Source organism: Pectinophora gossypiella, unplaced genomic scaffold, assembly GCF_024362695.1.
Source record: "Pectinophora gossypiella unplaced genomic scaffold, ilPecGoss1.1 Pgos_33, whole genome shotgun sequence".
Taxonomy (NCBI): domain Eukaryota; kingdom Metazoa; phylum Arthropoda; class Insecta; order Lepidoptera; family Gelechiidae; genus Pectinophora; species Pectinophora gossypiella.
This window is the reverse complement of record NW_026063243.1, coordinates 635,697-646,685: the sequence shown is the minus strand read 5'-3', so window position 1 is coordinate 646,685 and position 10,989 is coordinate 635,697. Positions and strand designations below refer to the sequence as shown.

At 37.4% G+C, this 10,989-nt stretch overlaps 1 long non-coding RNA gene across 1 annotated transcript; it reads right to left on the bottom strand.

The window, feature by feature from the left end:
• Positions 1-6,179: 6,179 nt before the first annotated feature.
• Positions 6,180-7,833, bottom strand: LOC126380989 (uncharacterized). The gene is made up of 3 exons (XR_007568615.1): positions 7,616-7,833; positions 7,314-7,543; positions 6,180-7,093 (listed from the first exon to the last, which is right to left on the bottom strand). It is a non-coding gene; the product is annotated as an uncharacterized LOC126380989 (long non-coding RNA).
• Between the last annotated feature and the right edge of the window lie 3,156 nt (positions 7,834-10,989).

Sequence of the window (10,989 nt, the reverse complement as noted above, 5' to 3'; positions counted from 1 at the left end):
GTGTGATCGGAACATCATCTTGGAAAACTGCTCCGCATCAGGGAGACACCCTACAGTCTGACAAAACTATCGCACCTGGAACGATTGTTTTTTCACAAAACCTATTTAAATCTTGGTCAAATCTATTCTCTGGTGGTAAAAAAACAAAATGGCGGAAAAACAAGATGGCCGCCATACAAAATTTTGTTTTTCCAGAAAATGTCTCAGAGGTAAAATTGATGTATAGGGGTGTGATCGGAACGTCATCTTGGAAAACTGCTCCGCATCAGGGAGACACCCTACGGCCTGGCAAAACTATAGCACCTAGAACTTTTTTGATTTCACGAGACCTATTCAAGTCTTGGTCAAATTCTATCGCGGTAAAAAAATGGCGGGAAAACAAGACACGCGAGCAGCTTGCTGCGAGCGAACCACGCGACATCTAGTTATATTATATTATATATAGCTACAAACCCATGTAGTGACTGACTCACTCACTGACAGAGTTGTTCTCCCAGAAGGAGCGTCGGGGGGTGAAAATGATGTATGGGGCGTGTGATCTGGACCTCCCGGTGAGTATGGGAAAACTTCCAGATCTTGGAAAACTGCTCCGCATCAGGGAGACACCCTACGGCCTGGCAAAACTATAATACCTGGATCAAGTTTTTTTTCGCAAAACCTATTTAATTCTTGGTCAAATTCAATCGCCGGTGAAAAAAAATCAAAATGGCGGAAAAACAAGATGGCCGCCATACAAAATTTTGTTTTTTCAGAAAATGTCTCGGGGGCAAAAACAATGTATGGGGGCGTAATCGGAAGGTCATGTTGAGTATGGATATACTTCTCGATCTTGAAAAACTGCTCCGCATCAGGGAGACACCCCACGGCCTGGCAAAATTATAAAACCTGGAGCAATTTTTCTTTCGCGAAACATATTGAAATCTTGGTCAAATCCAATCACCGGTGAAAAAAAAACAAAATGGCGGAAAAACAAGATGGCCGCCATACAAAATTTTCGTTTTTCCTGAAAATGCCTCGAGGGTAAAAATGATGTATAGGGATGTGATCGGATCGTCATGTTGAGTATTTCAATACTGCTTGATCTTGAAAAACTGCTCCGCATCAGGGAGACACCCTACGGCCTGGCAAAACTATAAAACCTAGAGCAATATTTTTTTCACGAAACCTATTTAAATCTTGGTCAAAATCAATCCCCGGTGAAAAAAAAACAAAATGGCGGAAAAACAAGATGGCCGCCATACAAAATTTCGTTTTTTGAAAAACTGCCTCGTTGGTAAAAACTGTGTATGGGGTTGTAATTGTAACGTCTTGTTGAGTATGTAAATACTTCTTGATCTTCAGAAACTGCTCCGCATCAGGGAGACACCCTACGGCCTGGCAAATCTATCGCACCTGGAACGATTCTTTTTTCACAGAACCTATTTAAATCTTGGTCAAATCCAATCGCTGGTGAAAAAAAACCAAAATGGCGGAAAAACAAGATGGCCGCCATACAAAATTTTGTTTTTTTAGAAAAATGTCTTAGAGGTAAAAACAATGTATGGGGGTGTAATCGGAATGTCATGTTGATTATGGAAGAACTTCTCGATCTTTGAAATCTGCTCCGCATCAGGGAGACACCCTACGGCCTGGCAAAACTATCGCACCTGGAACATTTTTGATTTCACGAAACCTATTTAAATCTTGGTCAAATTTTATCGCCGGTGAAAAAAAAACAAAATGGCCGAAAAACAAGATGGCCGCCATACAAAAATTCGTTTTTCCAGAAAATGTCTCGGGGGTAAAAACTATGTATGGGAATGTAATCGGAGTGTCTTGTCGAGTATGGAAATACTTCTTGATCTTGAAAAACTGCTCCGCATCAGGGAGACACACTACGGCCTGGTGAAACTATCGCACATGGAACTTTTTAGTTTTCACGATACCTATTTAAATCTTGGTCAAATTTAATTGCCGGTGAAAAAAAAAACAAAATGGCGGTAAAACAAGATGGCCGCCATACAAAATTTTCGTTTTTCCCGAAAATGCCTCGGGGGTAAAAATGATGTACGAGGAATGTGATCGAAACATCATGTTGAGTATGGAAATACTTTTCGATCTTCGAAAGCTGCTCCGCATCAGGGAGACACCCTACAGCCTGGCGAAACTATCGCACCTGGAACTTTTTTGTTTTCACGAAGCCTATTAAAGTCTTGGTCAAATTTTATCGCCAGTGAAAAAAAAAACAAAATGGCCGAAAAACAAGATGGCCGCCATACAAATTTTTGTTTTTCCAGAAAAAAGCCTCAGGGGTAAAAATTATGTATTGGGGTGTGACCGGAACGTCATCTTGGAAAACTGCTCCGCATCAGGGGTCACCCTACGGCCTGGTGAAACTATCGCACCTGGAACTTTTTGGTTTTCACGAAGCTTATTAAAGTCTTGGTCAAATTTTATCGCCAGTGAAAAAAAAACAAAATGGCCGAAAAACAAGATGGCCGCCATACAAATTTTTGTTTTTCCAGAAAATGTCTCACGAGGTAAAAATGATGTATTGGGGTGTGATCGGAACGTCATCTTGGAAATCTGCTCCGCATCAGGGAGACACCCTACGGCCTGGCAAAACTATAGCACCTAGAACTTTTTTGATTTCACAAGACCTATTTTAGTCTTGGTCAAATTCTATTGTCGGTGAAAAAAAAACAAAATGGCGGAAAAACAAGATGGCCGCCATACAAAAAAATATTTTTCCAGGAAATGTCTCTGAGGTAAAAATTATGTATGGGAATGTAATCGGAGTGTCTTGTCGAGTACGGAAAATGTTCTTAATCTTCGAAAACTGCTCCGCATCAGGGAGACACCCTACGGCTTGGCAAAACTATAAAACCTGGAGCAATTTTTCTTTCGCGAAACATATTTAAATCTTGGTCAAATCCAATCCCTGGTGAAAAAAAACCAAAATGGCGGAAAAACAAGATGGCCGCCATACAAAATTTTCGTTTTTCCTGAAAATGCCTCGAGGGTGAAAATGATGTATAGGGATGTGATCGGATCGTCATGTTGAGTATTTTAATACTGCTCGATCTTGAACAACTGCTCCGCATCAGGGAGACACCCTACGGCCTGGCAAAACTATAAAACCTAGAGCAATATTTTTTTCACGAAACCTATTTAAATCTTGGTCAAATTCAATCTCCGGTGAAAAAAAAACAAAATGGCGGAAAAACAAGATGGCCGCCATACAAAATTTTCGTTTTTCCCGAAAATGACTCGGAGGTAAAAATTATGAATAGGGGTGTGATCGGAACGTCATCTTGGAAAACTGCTCCGCATCAGGGAGACACCCTACGGCCTGCCAAAACTATAGCACCTAGAACTTTTTTGATTTCACGAGACCTATTCAAGTCTTGGTCAAATTCTATCGCGGTAAAAAAATGGCGGGAAAACAAGACACGCGAGCAGCTTGCTGCGAGCGAACCACGCGACATCTAGTTATTATACTATATATAGCTACAAACCCATGTACTGACTGACTGACTGACTCACTGACTCACTGACAGGGTTGTTCTCCCAGAAGGAGCCTCGGGGGGTAAAAATGATGTATGGGGGATGTGATCCAAATCTTCCGGTGAGTATGGGAAAACTTCCAGATCTTGGAAAACTGCTCCGCATCAGGGAGACACCCTACGGCCTGGAAAAACTATCGCACCTGGATCGATTCTTTTTTCACAAAACCTATTTAATTCTTAGTCAAATCCTATGGCCGGTGAAAAAAAATCAAAATGGCGGAAAAACAAGATGGCCGCCATACAAAATTTTGTTTTTCCGGAAAATGTCTCAGGGGTAAAAATTGTGTATGGGAGTGTAATCGGAGTGTCTTGTTGAGTATGGAGACACTTCTCTATCTTCAAATCTGCTCCGCATCAGGGAGACACCCTACGGCCTGGCCAAACTATCGCACCTAGAACATCATTTTTTCCACCAAGCCTTTTAAAATCTTGGTCAAATTTAATTGCCGTTGAAAAAAAATCAAAATGGCGGAAATTCAAGATGGCCGCCATATAAATTTTTCGTTTTTCCTGAAAATGCCTCGAGGGTAAAAATGATGTATAGGGATGTGATCGGATCGTCATGTTGAGTATTTCAATACTGCTCGATCTTGAAAAACTGCTCCGCATCAGGGAGACACCCTACGGCCTGGCAAAACTATAAAACCTGGAGCAATATTTTTTTCACAAAACCTATTTAAATCTTGGTCAAATTTTATCGCCGGTAAAAAAAAAACAAAATGGTGGAAAATTAAGATGGCCGCCATACAAAATTTTCGTTTTTCTCGAAAATGCCTCGGGGGTGAATATGATGTATGAGGGATGTGATCAAAATGTCATGTTGAGTATGGAAATACTTCCCGACCTTCAAAAACTGCTCCGCATCAGGGAGACAACCTACGGCCTGGCAAAACTATCGCTCTCGGAACATTTTTTTTTCAACTTTACCTACGTAAATCTTGATCAAATTTAATCGCCGTTGAAAAAAAATCAAAATGGCGGAAAATCAAGATGGCCGCCATACAAATTTTTCGTTTTTCCTGAAACTGCCTCGGGGGTAAAAATGATGTATAGGGATGTGATCGGATCGTCATGTTGAGTATTTCAATACTGCTCGATCTTGAAAAATTGCTCCGCATCAGGGAGACACCCTACGGCCTGGCAAAACTATAAAACCTGGAGCAATATTTTTTTCACAAAACCTATTTAAATCTTGGTCAAATTTTATCGCCGGTAAAAAAAAAACAAAATGGTGGAAAATTAAGATGGCCGCCATACAAAATTTTCGTTTTTCTCGAAAATGCCTCGGGGGTGAATATGATGTATGAGGGATGTGATCAAAATGTCATGTTGAGTATGGAAATACTTCCCGACCTTCAAAAACTGCTCCGCATCAGGGAGACAACCTACGGCCTGGCAAAACTATCGCTCTCGGAACATTTTTTTTCAACTTTACCTACGTAAATCTTGATCAAATTTAATCGCCGGTGAAAAAAAACAAAATGGCGGAAAATCAAGATGGCCGCCATACAAATTTTTCGTTTTTCCTGAAAATGCCTCGGGGGTAAAAATGATGTATAGGGATGTGATCGGATCGTCATGTTGAGTATTTCAATACTGCTCGATCTTGAAAAATTGCTCCGCATAAGGGAGACACCCTACGGCCTGGCAAAACTATAAAACCTGGAACAATTTTTATTTCGCATAACATATTTAAATCTTGGTCAAATTCAATCGCTGGTGACAAAAATCAAATTGGCGGAAAAACAAGATGGCCGCCATACAAAATTTCCCTTATATAGAAAATGCCTCGGGGCTAAAAATGATGTATGGGAGGTGTGATCGGAACGTCTGTAGAGTATGGAAATACTTCCCGGTCTTCGAAAACTGCTCCTCATCACGAAGACACACTACGCCCCGGCAAAACTATCGCATCTGAAACTATTCATTTTCACGGGACCTATTTAAATCTTGGTCTAATTCTATCGCCGGTGACATGTGTGCTGTCAACTTTTGCTGGGGTTTTTTAATTTCTGCCTAAAATTCTTGTGAACCTATTCCATAAATTTTAAGCCTGTCGTTTACCCGTCAGCTGATAATATAATGACAGGTACTTCAAATAAACTTAGTGTGTACTGGAATCATCACCAATAACACACATTACTCTTATTTTATGAAAAAGCTAATGGAGGACTTTCCAGGCTAGGTTCTCAAAAAAAATACAGATGGCGCTGTCCAGATTTAACATGATTAATACCTATTTTCTCATTGCTCGGGTAAATAAATATTATTCAAATGTAATGGCAAGGGTATATAGGCATATTTAAACGATCGCACATCTGCGCCATCTATTTTTTTTGGGGACGTAGCCTGGAAAATCCCTCATTGGTACATTTAGATCTTGTAATTATATTTGTCTTGCATTTAGACCAATAAAGACCACCAAATGATGTTTGATGTGAAAATCTGGTCCCAAGAGGTCATAAATTAAATGCCAGTAGGTAAATACAACTAACAATTTTGATACCACAAAAAACATTGATTGTGAGATCCTATCAGTTGAAGTGGTGCTAAACGACGTGATTACTATTTTTATTTTTCAAAATAATTTTAAAAAGAAACAATTTTATTAAAAACAATGAAAGATATATATTTTTAGAAATAATTTGTTTTATTATATAATTCATACTCATACAAAATATTCCTACATTTAATTAAATAGTTGAAATAAAACAGCAACTTAACCATGTACTCTTGGCCTATGTGGTCCAGTGGCTGACATTCCGGAGGTCCCAGGTTCAAGTCCCGGTGGGAACAAAACACAAAAATTTCTTTGTGATCCCTGGTTCAGTTAGGACATGGCTGGCTGATCAAACGACATTGGCGGCTCAGCAATAATCCTGGTTGATGAGGTTGGTCATCCACTTCACAACCCACATGATAGAAGAAGAACAAATACCTATTTATGATTTTTGAACAGACTTAATATGGTAACATAAGGTAAGTAGGTAGAGAATAAACTTAACAATAACATTAAAATATACACAGTTAGGTTTTTATCTATTTAATGATTTAATTATAATTATAAAGTGATATAAACTCATTGTTAGTACTCAATTATTATGAAAAAAGGTGAAAAAATTAAAAACCCTATAAAAAGTAAAAAATAACTTATCCCACATACCTATACTTGCAAGCAAACTGAGTGTGTAACATTCCTATCACACTTAACAAACATCATGATGACCTTGAAGACCTGAACCGATTTCTACCAAACATAGCTAAGAACACTCTCGACTAATATAACTTACAAACAAAAAAAAACCGTATTAAAATTGCATCATCCGTTTGGGAGCTACGATGCCACAGACAGACACATACACATTTACACACATACAGACACGTCAAACTTATAACACCCCGTTGTTTTTGCGTCGGGGGTTAATAAATAGAACTATATACATTGCAACAACACACCTAACACAGCTTTTATGTTCACTAGATATTAATGCTTTTGAGGTGAGCTCATCGTGCAAACAACACATACATGGGCAACCATCAGGCATCTGAAAGCAAACATGAATGTTTTTAATAGTATATTGCACAATATGCCCGATTGTATCAATATTATTTAATGTGTAGGAATGGAATTGAAACATTGCCAACAATAAATTAAAATTAGAACAATGTTTTAATAATTATTAAGGATTGCCTTATAACAATTATGATTGAAACACATATTTTTTTTATGTACAACATAAATTAAAATACTTAATACTTTAATACCTATCTCGGAGATTGTTTTTCTATATAATAGCACTCTTCACTTCTTTCCATAAGCCCGTGGCCTGTGATTTTATCTTCGTGAGTGCCTTTCCAAAGATATTCCACAACTTATACAGACATAATTGTTTCCAACTGTACGACTGGAACATTCTTCAGGAAACTTGTTATTGTTGCTTGCATCTCTTAGTATGATTATGAGTTAGTATGACAAAGTCGATCAGCATTAACACCTATAAATAAATAAGTATTATAATAACAGTGTCATATATAATAACAGTGTCATTTGTTTGTATGTTACTTACATTGCAATTTATCAACGAACATTATCCACAAACTTTTTATCATATCGGCTCTATCCAAAACACACAATGGCTCTGGAAGTTTTTACAGTAGAATGTCGACGCTCTCGCACTACTCGATGAACTTGTAAGCTACAAATTCTAACAAAGTAGGTAGCAGAAATTATCAAGAGAACTTCTCGGCAACGAGACCATAAGACCATGTTTAGTTTTTTTTGTTATTTTGTCCATAGGACAGGCAAAGGAAACATAACCCATACAGCCAAATACTATATTAGGTACATTAAATTCGTTAAAAATTGGTTAAAAACAATAAACGTATTTTCATATTTTCAAATCGGTAGGCAATGGAATCCACAGGTTACACACAAATGTATTGGTGCTAATTCCGGTATACACCATCTAATTTTATTTTAAGTTATATCTGTCATTTTCTTATCCGTCGAAAAGGAAAGGGACGGGTAATCGACAAGCATAAAATTTATGGAACACACATCAATTTTAAGCACAAATCAAAAACAACCCTATAAAAATTTTGCATTGACTAATAACCCGACAGAATTAAGTTGACAGCACACGTCAAACGGTTTGCATACCAGGAAGATACCTTTTTGATTCGCCCGCGTCATTCATTCATTTACTCATTCTTCCTTAAATTAAGAGCTGAAAATTATCCGTCCCTTTCCTTTTTGGCGGATAAGAAAATGACAGGTATAACTTAAAGTAAAATTAGGAGGTGTCTGCAGGAATCGGGGCCATTATGTCATAATTATAGCCTCATCTTTTTTTCTTTTTGGAAATTTTTGGCCTGGTTACATAGACCTTTAGGTTTGTGATACGAATTAACTCTTTACTCTAGCCATAGAGGCAGCCAATCAGCTCGCGACACCAAACACTTCAGGACCCCGATACCGACCCCGCCATCATGGTCGACGATTTCCCTCATTCAGCGCTTATCGCTATCGACCCACTAGGGTCGATTAATTCTTTCAAATATTTTTCCTCTCAGACGACGCCCTGAGCCGAGGTTCGCGCCCAACTGTGCACCCTCAGGCCTGTTGTCTTAAACGTTGTATCGGGTGAGAGCCTTCAGCGCTCCCCATTTGTCCGGCCAAGTAGTTAATGCCATCTGCGGCAAATCTACAATAAGTAACGTCAAAAAAAAAAAAGATACGAATTAACTCAAAAAAGTCCGCATAAATTTTCGAGTTATGAAGCGGCTTCTTGGGACGTGAAGTGAAAATAGATAGTACCACTTTGTTTCATAGAGATAGGAAATTCTATGTCTATGCTTTGTTTATTGAATGTTTATTTATATTTTATATTTATATATTTTTCCGATATGATAACACTTAAATGAATATTTTTCGATTACTTCTTCATTTTGTATTAAATGTATTAAGCAACTTTCCCGCCAAAAACCCACGGAAAAATGAATGAAAATACTCAATCTTTGTTGCTTATTTAAAAAAGTAAAATGGTACTGAAGTGACAAAAAGCAATTAGATTTTATATTGCTTATTTATTAATTCTATTGACATGTATGCGACCAAGTGAAGTAAATAAGTACCTCAATATTTTTCGATAGTGGCTGTTTGATTCTGCTTTGCCAAAATTTCTTTGTTAGCAGTGCTGCCAGATTAGGCGATTTTTCGCCATTTAGGCTACTTCGAAGGGTGTCGGGGGACTAAAAATTTTAAATGGCGACCGGTCGCCAATTAGGCTACTTTGGAAAAAAAATGGCTATGTTAGGCTATTTTCACCTACGCTGAAATAATCGCATCGCACACGAAGACATTTGACATATCAAAAATGTTTTTAGCGGGAAATTTACCTTACATCAATGTATTGTATGATTAGAGAAAGGCTTTTGTAATTATTATTTTCTGTAACTCTGGTTCATAAATATATTGTCAATGGATACCGTATCGGGTATTAATTCTTCTCTCTCTGTTATTCCTGTTTATTTTTCTCTAAGGCTTGACCTTTAGCATTGCAGGATTGGCTACTTGACAACTAAGTAGTCAAATGAGATACCTTTTCCGAACTTTCAAACCGAACGTTTTCTTTGGAGTTTCTTTGGAAATGGAAATACAAACTGTAACGTCATTAATAAAAGCGGTCAAACTTAGTAGGTACTCATGAATAAAAATCGATAATAAGTCAAAAATTAAATGAGATTAATTTTTGATCGTCTTAGACTGGCGTTTATTTGTAGATTAGAATTTACAATTTATCTTTAACCAAGTAAAGTACCCAATTTCTATTAAAAAAAAAAGAAACATCAGGCTATATTTGATATCTGAATCAGATACGTGTAAAAATGATATTGCTTCTCTTTATTTTGATCAGAATAATAATGGATAGAAGATGTGGTGTGCCTGGGTGTAATAATAACAACAAGGGTCATTATTTATACATAAAAACAAAGATAAAAGAAACATTATGTCTGTTATTCATGAAATTAGAAGGTAACCGAAGGGAAATCTGTACAGCGCCATCCGTATTCATATTGGGGAAGGGGGTTGCGTGGAAAGTTCCTCATAATTACGTTGGAGTTTGACAACGCCATCTATATTTTTTTGGGAACGTGACCTGAAAGGTCCTTCATTGAAAAATAAATTGAAAATAATCACAGTTTTAGACCACCTTTATTTTCTTTAGGCGATTTTGGGCTACATCACAAAAAAAACTTAGGCGAATTTAGGCTACTTTACGACAAATTTTCGGCGATTTGGAAGGGCCTGGACATGGCAACACTGTTTGTTAGTCTCATGAAAAAAAAAGTAAATTCGTACCCAAACCGTTGGCGCGAAAAAGTGACAAGCGTTTTTTCACTTGTATTTCAAGATTTCCAAAGGTAAGTCGATTTTGTTATTAATAATTTAACAATTATTTATAAATATTTAGGTATATGATAAGGTTAGTACCTTATCGTAAAAAAGTTAGCCATATAAACATAATTATTACAATTGTAATATCTTTAACTTTCTGTACCGATTTTCTCTTTTTCACATAATGAAAGTGAAAAAAATTAAAGGTAAGTAACCAACCTACCTATTTAAAAGCTATAATTCTTATTTTATTATCTATTAGATAAACACAAATAGTACAGAAGTGGTTTGTTTACAGATGAAGCGTTCAAGCGTCGAAATTCCATCGTGCTCTACAATGCGTCGCCGTCGCGTCGACGACGACGAGCCTGCTGCAACCTGCATCGGTGCCGGTAAGTATTTAGATTTTAACGAGCTCAATTCCAGTTTACCAAACGATCGAGTGATTTTATGATGATAAAATAGCCGCTTGACATCAGTCATGGAAAAAACTTTACTTAATAACAGGCATTAGGTACCTACCTACTTAAATCAATTGCATTG